Below are 13,892 nucleotides of genomic sequence, written 5' to 3' on the forward strand. Positions count from 1 at the left end.
GCGGGTTTGATCCCTGGTCTCGCTCAGTGGGTCAAGGATTTGGCGTTGTCCTGAGCTGTGGTGTAGGTCGCAGATGCGGCTTGAATCCTATGTTGCTGTGGCTCTGGCAAAGGACAGCGGCTACAGCTCCAATTAGACCCCTAGCCTGGGAATCTCCATATGCGAGTGCAGCCCTAGAAAAGACAACAACAACAACAAAACAAAAAAAAAAAAGAAAAGAAAAGAAAAATTAAAAAAAATTTTTTATTAATGTATAGTCAATTTACAGTGTTCCTTCAGTTTCTTCTATAGCAAAGTGACCCAGTCCCTCTCTCTTTCTCTCTCTATATATTCACACACACATGTACACACACACACACACATATATATGTATACACACACATTACTTTTTTCATGCTCCTTTCCATCATGTTCTAACCCAAGAGGAAGGGTAGAGTTCCCTGTGCTGTATGCTAGGATCCCACTGCTTATCCGTTCTACATGTAGTAGCCTCCTTGCTGTCCCAGTGGCTTGCAGCTAGGACGATCCTGGTGACAAGACCACCGTAACTCTGTGTCCACCAGTGGAGAATGGAGGAGGGTATTCCATTTCTAATGCCAGAGCTGGAGCTTCTGCCATTTCCTGAAAAAGCCACAGATTGTTCCAGATCGTGTTTGCTGCGTAGCAGACCGTCCTGGGCGTCAATGACTTAAAGCAGTAGTTTGGTATTAGAAACTGTGGTTCTGTGGGCTGATCAGGCAGGGCCCCGCAGGGTGATTCTTCTGCTCTCTGTGGCATTAATGGAGGCTGCTCACTGGTGTTTATCTCTTCCGGTTTGGAGGGTCCACAGGGGCTCTATTCATGTGCTTGGAGGGTTGGAAGGCCAGGCTTAGTGGTTCCTCACTCTCCGCATAGATTCAGGGCCACCTCGGGCAGCCTCTCTGCGAGGGTGGCTGGACTTCTTACATGGCAGCTGGAGACTCCTAGGAGTCTCCTAGAGTTCTAGGAAAGGATGTGGGGGCTAACCTGTCAGTAGCATTATTCTTGTTGTGTTCTGTTGATGGAAGAACCCATAGAGTACACCCAGATTTAAGAGGCGAGGCCACAGCCCACCTCTTGATGAGGGGAGTGTCAGGGAATTGGTGACCATCTTTTGATTTTTGTTGTTGTTGTGTCTTTTTGCCTTTTTCCAGGGCCGCACCTGCAGCATATGGAGGTTCCCAGGCTAGGGGTTTATCTGAGCTGTAGCTGCCAAGCCTACGCCAGAGCCACAGCAATGAGGGATCCGAGCCACGTCTGCCACCTACACCACAGCTCAGGACAACGACGAATCCTTGACCCACTGCGTGAGGCCAGGGATCGAACCTGCAACTTCATGGTTCCTAGTCGGGTTTATTAACCACTGCACCACGATGGGGACTCCTAAATTTCTTTTCTTCACCCTAGATCATTCTAGTAAATCTGCTGGAGAGACTTATTAGAATAAATTTAGAGCGTTTGTGTACAAAGGGTGGGAATTTGGCAGCATGTGCAGAGGTGTGTATGCATCGGTTCCAAGTAGAAATTCCATTTTCTGTAAACCCTGCCTTCTCAGCTTATCTCAGTGGATTGTTGTAACTCTGTTTTAGTGGGAACAAGTGTGATGAGGTCAGAGGGGAGTGAGGGTGCGGATTTAAGTAACGAAACAAGGAATGTGCGCGTCTTTGGTTGCAGTGGAACCGCCAAATATCGGGATTAATAAGGGTGGAGGGGACGGAGCTGTGTCCTGCCTTCTTTCGCCCTTTGCCTGCACCTGCGCAGACAGCCCTGCTTCATGGGATGCTGCAGAGGCCAACCGAGCAGGAGCTGCCCAGTTCTGTTTCCCAAGCGTAGCCTTGGTTCCCTAATCCCCATCCCTCCTGGGCATCCAACCTTCTGTTCAAAGTCGGTGTGAATGAAGAGTCTGCCACTTTACATAGTTGGTGTGCCAGAGTGACCGGCTGATATGTGGAATTTCAGGGCATCCTGGGAGCTCCTGAACCCCTCCTGTCGTGCCCGGGTCGTCTGAGGTCTCCTGTAGTAAAGGAATCAGTGGATGAGGAAAGAAGGAAGGAAATTTGGTACAGGGCACCCATTTCTTTTTCTGTCTTTTTTTTTTTTTTTAATATGAATTCGGAAGTTTGTGGCCTTTGGCCATTTCATCAGGGAGAAGAAAATTGCTCTCTGCAGTTTTGGGGGTGTCCCTTTGAGACCACTTACCATTTCACTGACCTTTAGCTTCAGGGTTCTGTCTACCACAGGATGGTGGCTGTGGCCCACGGGTGACAGCACAAGGGTTGACAAAAGGCACGGAGACTTGAGCACCAGGGTGGGTGGTAACCGAGGCAGCGAGGGGGTCAGGAGAGCAGCGCCATTCACACAGGTGATGACAGGCCCTTTGCCTGTTTGCTCTCTGTGTTCTGGCTCACGTAAAAGTGGTAGTTCCTCGTGTTGAGATGAATTAAGATAGTTACTCTTGCTTTTTATTTCGTCATAAGGAGCCAGGAACTGCGTCAGATTTTTAGTCGCTATACTTAGAGTAAAATCCGTAACCTGAAAAACATTGTGGGGTGGCTTCATAGGGGTCTCAGTTCTGCGTATGGAAGGTACGGCCTCTTAAAGCTTTGACCTTCCGTTCTTCTAAGTATAACACTACAGATAGAAACACAGGTTCTAAATTACATAGAGAGGCAGAAAACTGGGAGCCCCCCTGTTGGTGAGCCAGGAGCTAGAGAGGTGGGCGTGGGGGCCAGGAGCCAGCGGAAGCCCCGCAGCAGAGGGACGAGGTCCAAGACGGCGTCGGTGGCCAGGGTGAGGCCCATCAGTCCTTGTGACCTCGGGCAACTTATTAACCTTTGAGACCTGTCCTTTCCTGGAGGACAGGGGCAGCAGTGTTGTGGTGCTTGTGAAAAGTGAAATTGTAAGCCTTAAAAAAGGAATTCACCAGAAAAGTGAAATGTGGCCTATAAGGCTAGAGGAACTTGCATTTTTCAGCCCAGGCAAGTAGAGGGTACGTCCATCAAACATTCACCATTTCAGCACTTATTCATCTGCTGAGTGCCTGGCTCAGTGTCATGCTTGGCGGGGGTGTGTGTATCTGTGTGTGTGAAAACAACGTTTAAATGAACACTGACCAAATTTAGTTTAGCTCAGCAAAATTTTATAAAGCACTTCCTGGATGCCAGTCACTCTGGGGGGGGTGTGTGTGTATGTGTGTGTGTGTGTAAATACTGAGGTGCTCTCTGTGCTCCCAAGAAACTCAGACTGCTCATTTCAATCTGGAACATTAGGCTTTTTGAAAGAGGCATGTACTAGCTCAGGCTGTCATAACAAAATATCGTTAATTGTGTGGCTGAAACAACAGGAACTTATTTCTCACAATTCTGGGGGCCGGAAGTCCCTGGTTAAGGGGCCACCCGCTGAGGGTCCCTGGAGAAGGTTCTGTTCTGGCTCGTAGATGGTCACCTTTTCGCTGTGTCCTCGCGTGGGAGGTCAGCGCTCTGCTCCCTCCTCTCATTAGGGCCCCTCGTTGTTTCCCAGAGGCCCGTCTCTCTCCAGATGCTGTCACGTTGGGAGTGAGGGCCCCGACATAGGAATGTTGAGGGGGCACAGGTCAGCCCCTCGCATTCTGCTCTGGACCCCAGCATTCATGCCCTTCTCACACTCAGAATACTTTGGTTCTACCTCAGCAGCCACTGGAGCCTGAACCCTGTATCCCCTCCACCATCCAGAGCCTCATCTGGGTGTCAGCGACGTGAGGCGGGAGTGACACTGGAGGAGAATCCGTCTTGGGCAGAATTCCTCGCCACCCGTGAGCCTGTGCACCGGGTAGGTTATGTGCTTCCAGCATGTACTGCGGAGACAGGCACAGGGCAGACAGCCCCCCGACCAAAGAGGGGAGGGGAGAGGAGAGCAGGAGGGGCCGGCCTGTCCACAGGTTAGCAAATCAAATGCCGACAGATCTGGAGACTTGAGAATAATCCTCTTTGGTTTGATGCTTTGCCTTCTGGGCTCATTGGCCTGGAGGTTCCACCTCTGCTGGGCTGTGCCGCCAGGGCCCTGGCAGCTGCTGCCTGGCCTGTTGAAACCTGGGTGACAGCCACCCGTTTTTGACACTGAGGAGGCAGCCCTGATGCTCTCTGTATGGCCTGGAAAGCAGTAGGACAAAAATTAGAGGGGGCAGAAGACGGGAGGAGTCAGTAGGTTGCTAAACCAGTACGGATCAGGACGGGGCTCTAGGTCCGTGTTCATGGGGCTTCTCCCGAGTGAGAGCCTCACTCGGGAGAAGTGACCTTAGGGTGTGGAGCGTGTGCGTGTCATGTCAGAAAGGACCCGAGGCTGGGCGTGGAGGGCAACGGCTGAGGCGGCGTTTGGGAGGCTGCTGTGGAAGGCTGCTCAGGCCCTCCTCCCGGCTGGCGTGTTCCCTGGAAGCTGGCAGACGTCTGGCCGGTGCTGCACGCGGTGGGAGGAGCAGGCCGCGGACCAGCTGATGTCCCTTTCAGCCTGGGGGGTCAGGACGCTCATGAAAGGTCCAGATCCACAGCTTGACTGCTGTGTGCACGTCTCACTCAGTTGGAGGATTCGAAGCAGCAGCCTGAGCGTCAGAAGGTCTTCTCTCCTGACCTTCGCTTCTTGTTCCTGTCCGCGAATGGGCAGCAGCTCTCTGTTCTTGGTTGATGATGTGTGGTTGTCCGATAGGACTCGGCCTGTCGTGTGGTGTGTCTAGGATTTCATTGGTTTGGCGGGGAGAGGATGCTCATGGGGTATTCCATCCCTAAGGAATGAAATGACATGCCTGGTCGTCACTGGAAGCGTCGCACACTCCTCTGATGGAACTGGGGACTCTGGACTGGAACTCCTGGAGACCGTGCCGCAGGCTGCCTTCCCAGGGTCCCGATGTGGTTAGTGCCTGCTTCCTTTCTCTTCATGGTTTCGTGTCAGTGACTCTGAGTCCTGACTGTACATTGGAAATATTGGAAAGAGCCACAGCAGGTTAAGGATCTGGCGTTGTCACTGCTGTGGCACCAGTTCGATCCCTGGCCCTGGAACTTCTGCAGGCTGTGGGCGTGGCCACAAAAGAGAAGGAGGCACGAAGGCTGGGGGCCCCACTTCAGACTGTTTCAGTCAGTTAAGTCCCTGGAAGTCAGATTTCTGGGTACTGTTCAAGACTCCCAGACTGGGTGCTGCTGTGCTCTCAGCAGGGCCGGAGCCTGTGCTTAGTGCAGCGAGCATACTCCCTTCTCCTCAGAGGGTGATTCCTGGTCCTTAGGAACGCAGCTGGGGTTCCAGTCACGGGAAGGCTGCACACCCTGCCTCTCCTCCTTCTCAGCTTGCGTGACCTTGAGCAAGTTCCCTGACCTTCCTGAGCCTCGGGCCTGCACGTGGAGTAAGGCCCGTGCTGCAGGCACCACGTTCCTCAGCCTCAGAGTCCCTGCGAGTAGACTGCTTTTGCCATAGATTTGGTGCCCAGACCTGGCCTGAACTCGTGTGATGCTTTTTGTAATCTTTATTCCACTCGGTATGAATATTCTTGAATTTCAGTGCACGCTGCTAATGTGTTTTCTCATGGCTGCTGTCCTAGACTTCACTGGGTAATGTATAATAGATACACACAATTCTTTTCTGAAATCCCTAAATTCGGAACCCTGAAACACATCTGGCATTGGTTTGGGGCAGGGACCGGGGAGCGGTAGAGCCTCAGCTCATAGGTGGTTGTAGTGAGTCCGGTGTGTATCATATTCACGTGTCACTATGTATGTGAAACTCCTGGCAGTTAGCTGGCATCCCGCAAGTGCAGCTATTAGTAGGCTTCTAACTTCCATGTGTGCATTTTCACTTTCCCGTTTGGTTCCTCCACTTGCTCAGCACCTTTGTATTTGGTCTACCAGACTTTATTCTTCAGATAATTCGGTAGTTCCTGTAGATCAGAAGTGCATTGAATCAGCAGCGGGGTATCCGCAGTCCACTCTGTGCATGTGTCTGGATGTCACGGGAGAGCAAAGTGTGCATACGACAGGGTCCCTGCTGGCCAAGAGCTTAGAAGGTAGTCTTGGAAATAGAAAACGTGGAAAGGTTTTTTTTTTTTGTTTTTTAAGCACCTATGTAATAACATTTCAAGCCAAGAAGAGAGGTTGCATTAGAAGCTTATGCTCCTGGCCAGCTCTTTATAAAGGGGGCAGTTCTCGCTGGGTGTGGGAGCCCCATGCACTTCACAAGGATGGCGTCTCAGAACCTTCGCTCCCAGGCTCTTGCATTTCTTTTCACCCAGGTGATGGGTGCCTGGGAGGCCCTCAGGGCAGTGCCCTGTGCTGGTGAAGGGCGTTGGGCCCTGTAGCCCGCCTGCTCACAGCCCTGTGGCTCTGGACAGTCTCCATCTCTCCAGCCTCTGTCTGGCTGTTTGTGGAGAGTCTGATGACCACTGCATACACCACAGAAAATGCACAGACGGAATGCTTGACTTGGAGGAGGTTGCCCTGTGCAGTTGGCTGACAGAACTGCCTAAATACTCAGAGAAATGCCGAGTTTACCTCTGTGCCTAGATAAACAGCTATGCCTTCCCCATTTTACTGACCTGAGACACGGAGCCTGAGGTTCTCCAGTGTGCCTGCCAGTGCTCCTTTCAGCCTTGACTGACCCAGGCTAGGAAGACAACTGGGTGACGCGTGTCAGCATGTCCCCAGCTTTGCACTATGATGACTCCCCCGCCTCGTGACAGAAGAGTGGGCATGTGGCTTGTACCCTTACAGGGGCCAAGAAAGTGGCCTGTTCTCCACACAGGGTTTTTGTGGTTTGTTTTGTCTGAAGTTCATAGGAATTTTGCATTTTTCTATGTGGTATGTGTTGTAATATTACAACCCTATAAAAAAAATCTGTGCACCAATGGACCGTCCAGGCAGAGAAGCTGTGCCTGTCCTCCCACGGTGCCTGACTCAGCGCGGCACTTTGAGAAGCGCAAGGACAGACTTTGACCTTCCTTGGGCAGAGCAGAGTCTGTGTTGAGATTGACATGTCTTTAGTCCCTTAATTACTTGTCTTCAATTTTCTTTCCTTTTGGCCCTTAAGGGAGTGTTTGTTCTACATGTATATTTGGTGCCTTTTGATTTAGATAATTCGGGTAATTGGCAACCAGTTTTGAGCTTATTAAAAATTTTGATCTGGATACCAGCATCACCAGTCACATCAGGGGGGCATTAGAAGGCTGAGAGCCTCACTGGCTGCTTGTTTTGTGTGTGAGTGCTCTTGTAGGAGGGAGGAAAAAGTTAAAGCCTCAAAAGCTCTGTGGTAAACTGATGTGGGATCTGATACTGCACACGTCTCCAGTGATTTAAAGCGTGTCAGTTTGTTGACTCTCTCATGGAGGGCAGTGCACGTACGGGCAGTGGGCTGGAGAGGGTGTCCACGTGAGGCCGTCACTGCTCTCGGTCCGGGGCCTGGGAGCCCCCTTGAGAAGGAATCCCCCTCTGGGCTGGAGATGGCCCTCCTGGGATGCAGCGGGGCCTGGAGCCGCAACTGCCCGCGATGTCCGTTGGGTCCTGGCCGTGGGGCAGGGAGAGCCGCGGAGGCACCACGGAGCCTGCATGTAGCCTCCTCTGTGCCCCCCCCCCCCCCCCCCCGCCAGTTGTACATCTGGGGCAGCAGCTACACAGGCCGTGTTCTCAAGTGCTGTGAAGGGCCTCGGTCAGCGCAGGTGGTTTGCTTGGGGGAAGCTTCATCTCGTAGGAATGGAGAGGCTCGGGGACGAGTTCCCTCCCTAGAGTGAGAGGTGGCCCTTCCAGAGATTCTCACATCTAGATTCACTCTCTGCAGAGGAAGTGTCAGCATTGCTTGATGTCATGGTTCAAAACCACACCAGGATGGGGGTGAGTGTATGTGTGTGTGTATCTGTTTTGCTTTCAGTTTCAGTGGAGGATGTAAGTTGGGTCAGTTTTTAAGCAAGCAGGTCAGACGTAATAGAATTTTATCCCTGCTTCCTTGGTCATATCGATAATATGAGAAAACTGTTTGGTCTAGGATAGGTGTTCTCAGCTGGGAGAGGGAATGGCGATTTTGTCCCTCAGGGACAGTTGGTGACGTCAGAGCGGGTGGGCAGTGCTGTTGGTATTTAGGAGTCCAGGCCTTAGACATCCTCCAGTGCCCAGGATATTCTCGTGCAAAGAATTGTGTGGCCCGAAATATCAGTTGTGCCACGGGTGAAAATATTGGGGTGGAGATTGTTCAGAGATACTCTTTTCTTGATTCCCAGTGGTGTGTTATTACTATGATTTAACGTTTTTGTAAGGTGAGACGCTTACAGAAGCTTCAGTCTTTAGCCACTCAGTGAGATCTCAAGGATTAAAACCATCTTATTGATTTATTTTATTGAGGTGTAGTTGATGGACCGTATGACATGCTTCCAGTGTACAGCATTGACTCACAATTTTTAGAGGCCATATACTCCATTTAGAGTTATTTTAAAGTATTGGCTGTACTGCTCCTGTTGTGCAGAAAAGTCTTGGAGATAGTGGGGTTCTACTAGACGTGTGTGTTAAAATTAGCAGAGGGAATGGGAACCCCGATGTCCATCAGGTCTGTTTGGATAACCCCCCCCCTTATTTACATTTGTTTTTTTATTGTGGTTGATTTACAGTGTTCTGCCCATTTCTGCCGCACAGCAGAGTGACCCAGTCGTACACACACATTCGTTCTCTCAGTTTATCCTCCACCCTGTTGCATCACAAGTGATTGGATATAGTTCCCGTGCTACACAGCAGGATCCCATTGCCCATCCACTGCAAATGTAACGGTTTCATCTACGACCCCCAGACCCCCAATCCATCCCACTCCCTCCCCCCAGCAAACACAAGTCTGTCCTCCAAGTCCAGACTTAAAACCCTTTTTAAGATACCGTAAGTTACACTGAAACTTTGGTCAGCAGAATGGGAATTTTTTTTTAGTAGATATCATTAGAAAAATAAAGTAATTTTCCAGCTGTGGTTCCCAAGTTCCCCAAATTTATGTCTTTAACCCACAGCTCTCTTCAAGCTTTCGATTTAAGCGCGCGTATTTGTTTAACAGCTCTTGATGGAGTCCTCAGTGTGTGCCAGGCGCCATCACACAGGGACAGACAGGGAAGTCCGTGTGCTGATTCCGTAGTAGGGTGGGATGGGTGGGGTTGGGGGCAGGGCAAGAACAGGACACTGCCCCGGGGGGGCTGGATGCCCAGGACCTGCAGGGGAAGGAGGCGTGTGTCCCTGCGCCCTGAGAGGGCATGACCAGACTCAGCTGAGGCTACCTGAGGCTGCGCTGGGATGTCTCCCGACCTGCGGAACTCTGGAGCCCTCCCTGCGCCCAGCCGGCTGCTTGAGCCACAGATGGGGGAGCCTTCCGTGATCCCTGTCTCCCCCGTTTGGTCCGTGGCACTCAGTCCTGCGTCCTGCTTTTCTTCGTGTCGCTGGTCCCAGCCTGGTACAGGCCTCTGGCTGATGTTGCTGCTCTGACTCGTTCTGCTTCACTCCAGGCCCTTCTCCATACGGTGGCCAGAAACAGAGACTGCCTCCCGCCCTTCCGTGAAAACCCTTCCGTGCCTTCCCCCGGCACTCGGGAAATTCAGCGCGCTCCTCACCAGCCCTGTGCCATCCTTCCTGCTGAAGCTCCCGTCTAGCCTTCCAGGGGCCGCTTTTCAGAAGAACCGTCTGGCCAGAGGCTGCGTCTCTTCTCTGCACTCCTGCCTGCGGCTTCCTCCCTCTTCCTCCGGTGGGCCTGGAGCCCCTTCCCACCCCGCCTGGTTCCTGCAGGCGCCCCTCACGCTGGCCATGTTTAGATGAGAAGCCACTCACCTGGCTGTGCTCCCTGGGAGGGAGGTGATGATTCAGAAGGCCCACCCTCCTTCCCGCAGGGCTGGGGTTTTTGCATAGGGGATTTTTCTGTCAGTTATTTTTTCCTCACCTTTTGGAGTATTAAAAGAGCCGGGGCAGTGGTGTGTGTGTGTGTGTGTCGGGGCGGGGGGGGGGACTGTACCTCCTGGGGGGCTCTCTGATCCCCACAGCCGGCTTACGCTTCACCCCTCCACAGTGCACAGAAAGACGGTCACGCGCTGACTTGGTTGGGACGCTTTTGGGGTAAAGCATGGTGCGTTCATCTTACGAAAAGGGAAATGGGAGCGTCGTGCCACGGTTTCAGCGTAATTACTCCAGCATGCAAATTGGTGCTGCAAGGAAGCTGGGGCCGTGTAGGTCTATGCTCTGCTGGTCCTCAAGACGGGCCTGCCGTCCATGCAGGCTTGTTTTGCTAGATGTGAAAGAACCCATTCTCCAGGTGTTCATGACTGAGTAGTGGTGTGTTTATCTGGCCCAGCTTTTTGGATGAGCAGGATGTGGAAGTGGGCACAGAGGGTTTGCCTGGCCTTGTCCCTTATTTGCCACAGGCAGAGGCTGGAGAATTCCTAAGTTTCCCAGTGGAAGATGAGTCTAAGTGAAGGAGCCTACCTGTTAGGACTGCAAGGGATTCCAGGTGGCCTCTGAGAAAAGAAAGCCTCTGATTTCTTGGTCACAGAAACTTCTGAGTCTCTCTAGCAGGTGGAGATCAATGAGCTATTTTACAAGAAGTCATAAGCTGGAAATACTGAAGGTACATTTTCCTAATGAGGGCAGAATACACCCTCCAACAGCTAATTGCTTTTTCTAGAAAAATTTGAATCCTGGTCTCAATTTTCATTTGTTTGAATTTGTTAAGATCGAAGGTTTTTTTTTTTTTTTTCTTCCAAGCCTGCGTATCTCCTGAAAACTGCATATATACCACATAGGTATTGTTTTTAGGTTTTGTAATGAAATCCTTTATAGTATAGAATTTTAAAGACCTGTGTGGACAGGAGCAGATCTTTGAAAGTAACCCTTGATTCGGCATGAAAGTTCGTGTAGTTGAAATTAAACTAAGGAGGTTCACCACCTCTAATTCCAGGCAGTCTTCATGTATTCAGGATGCTCCTTAGAAATCTGCTGTACCAAAGACAAGTTCTTTAGCTGCTTGTGGTGGGAAATGCTTAAATAAGCAGTTTAAAATTCAGCACACTGTTCAGAAGTGATCATTTTAAAAGATTCGTGGACAAAGCACCTTATGTGTATTCATACCATGTAGTGGGTGCTATGGAGGATAGAAGTAGATTTTTCTTGCCTCCTAAGAACAGGTAGCCAGAGGAGGGGCAGATATGCAGACAGTGTTAGGCCAGTAGCAGAGTGCAGCAGGTGTGCTAGAGGGACAGTGTTAGTAGCCATGGTAGTAAGAGAGGCAGAGGCAGCGAGGAAGGAGACATCACAGCCCAGCGTGGGAGTGATGCGTTTGGAACAGGGGTTGGAAAACTGCAGGTCTATAAATGGGTTTTTTTTTTTTTAAAGGTTATAAAAATAAGCAGAGAAGAATATGTTACAGAGACCATCAATGGTCTACAAAGCCTAAAGTATTTATTATCTGACTCTTGGTTTAAGGGTCAGGAAATGCTTTTCAAAGACGAAGACTTGAGCTGGCGTTTGATAGGATAAATAGCATTTTGACGTTCAGGGCAGCAGCGGTGCGGGTCGGGGTGTTGCTATGGGAGGGCCGGAGGCGAGAGGATGGGGAGCACAGGCTCTGTGCATCACACACATGCTGTGGGCCGCGGTTGGCGCTTCGGGTGGGCCACGTGTTTTGTGGGACCTGGGAAGAGGGGCAGAGAGTGTGGCTTAAATACCAACAAGCCTGAACTCACTTCTCAAGTGAGTCATGAGCTCTCAAAAGCTTTTGAGTAGGAGACTGTCAATGTCATATTAGAGTTAAGGGTGAGAAGTTGAAATAATAGGTCTTTGTCGGAGTTCCCATTGTGGCGCAGTAGAAATGAATCCCACTAGGAGCCATGAGGTCACGGGTTCGATCCCTGGCCTCGCTCAGTGGGCTAAGGATCCGGCGTGGCCGTGAGCTATGGTGTGGGTCAAAGACACAGCTCTCATCCCAAGTTGCTGCGGCTCTGGTGTAGGCCTGCAGCTGTAGCTCTGATTTGACCTCTAGCCTGGGAATCTCCATATGCTGTGGGTGCGGCCCTAAAAAGACAAAAGACAATAAATAAATAAATAAAAATTAATAGTTAATTTTTTCTGAGTCATGCTTTTCTAAACTATAAAATAGGGTTCTCTAGAAGTGATTGTATTGCTGGAGTTCCCATTGTAGCTCAGTGGTAACGAACCCAGCTAGTATCCATGAGGACATGGGTTCGATCCCTGGCCTTGCTTAGTGGGTTAAGGATCTGACATTGCCCTGAGCTGTGGTGTAGGTCCCAGATGTGGCTCGGATCCCACATTGCTGTGGCTGTGGCGTAGGCTGGCGGCTATAGCTTTGATTAGACCCCTAGCCTGGGAACCTCCATATGCTGCGGGTGCGGCCCTAAAAAGCAGAAAAAAAAGGGGGGGGCTCTTGTTTGCACCAGGGTCCTCCCTGAGGAGCCCTGACCAGTCCTTCGAGATCAGGCCCCTCCACCTAGGCTTGTCCATCTGGAGCCACCCTCCCGACCTGGCCCCTGAGGTTTGCTGTGGGCATGGGACACAGCCCCCACCCTTAGTGGAACTATGTGACTCAGTCTCCCCTTCTCCAGGACACCGAGTGTGGCAGACCGGGCCCCCGGTATTAGCAACAAACACACGAGTCCCTGTGGGCTTCACTTCAGGATGACCAGCATCTGCTTACACTTGCTCTCTCTTACTGAGCTTCCCAAAGGCCACACTGCTCCCATACCAGGATTTTAGTGTCCTGAAAGGGGTGTGTGTGTGTCTTTTATTTAAAAAAAAAAAAAAGCCAAAAGAAGAGAAACTTTTAAAAAAGAAAAAAGTCAATGTCATGGCAGAATATTTAGAAAATGCAAGTATTTCCCACTGCCTCACCACTGTCATTATTTTGGTCTATATCATTCATCTTTTGGGGAGGCATCATCTTATATCTTTTTATAATAATTGGAATATAATTAAACAGGTTTTTTTTGTCTTTTGTCTTTTTAGGGCCACACTCATGGCATATGGAGGTTCCCAGGCTAGGGGTCCAATTGCTGTTGCTGCCAGCCTACACCACGCCACAGCCATGCCAGATCTGAGCCACGTCTGCAACCTACACCACAGCTCACGGCAGTGCCAAATCCTTAACCTACTGAGCGAGGCCAGGGATCAAACCCACAACCTCATGGTTGTTGGATTCCTTTCCGATGTGCCAAGACGGGAACTCCTAATTAAACAATTTCTGTTATTTTTTCTTTTTTGGCTGCACCTGCAGCCCTCAGAAGTTCCTGGAGCCAGGGATTGAATCCTCGCCATGGCAGCAGCTGGAGCTGCTGCAGCGACCATGCTGGATCTTTAACCCACTGAGCCATAAGAGGACTTCCAGTGTTGAATTGGAGCTGTAGCTGCCAGCCTACACCACAGCCATAGCAACACGGGATCTGAGCCACCTCTTCGACCTACCCCACCGCTCTTGGCAATGCAGATCCTTATCTCACTGAGTGAGAACAGGGATCGAACCTGCATCCTCAAGGATACTACTTGGGTTCTTAACCCACTGAACCACAACGGGAACCCCCACACCCCTTTTTATTCAAAAAAGGAATGCCCTTTCTGTTACAGGGAAATTGTTTTAACAGGCAAATTAAAAGATGAAAAATACGGAGTTCCCATCGTGGCGCAGTGGTTAACGAATCCGACTAGGAACCATGAGGTTGCGGGTTCGGTCCCTGGCCTTGCTCAGTGGGTTAAGGATCTGACGTTGCCGTGAGCTGTGGTGTAGGTTGCAGACGCGGCTCGGATCCCACGTTGCTGTGGCTCTGGTGTAGGCTGGCAGCTACGGCTCCGGTTTGACCCCTAGCCTGGGAACCTCCACATGCTGCGGGAGCGGCCCCAAGAAATGGCAAA

The 13,892-nt window shown here is 50.9% G+C and overlaps 1 protein-coding gene across 8 annotated transcripts in view; it reads left to right on the top strand.

Annotated features, from left to right (window-relative positions):
- The window catches only part of TRAF3 (TNF receptor associated factor 3), a 119,652-nt gene that overhangs the window by 17,604 nt on the left and 88,156 nt on the right, over nt 1-13,892 (top strand). For 2 of the 8 annotated variants that reach the window (XM_047796640.1, XM_047796648.1), the window contains exon 1: nt 1,308-4,898. The exons of 3 other annotated variants lie outside the window; for them this stretch is intronic. The gene's annotated coding sequence lies outside the window, so the exon portion shown is untranslated. Of the gene's footprint in view, nt 1-1,307; nt 4,899-13,892 lie in introns of those variants that run through there. 3 more of the 8 variants (XM_047796644.1, XM_047796642.1, XM_047796643.1) reach the window with 3 other exon arrangements.

This window comes from Phacochoerus africanus, chromosome 9 (genome assembly GCF_016906955.1).
Source record: "Phacochoerus africanus isolate WHEZ1 chromosome 9, ROS_Pafr_v1, whole genome shotgun sequence".
NCBI lineage: Eukaryota > Metazoa > Chordata > Mammalia > Artiodactyla > Suidae > Phacochoerus > Phacochoerus africanus.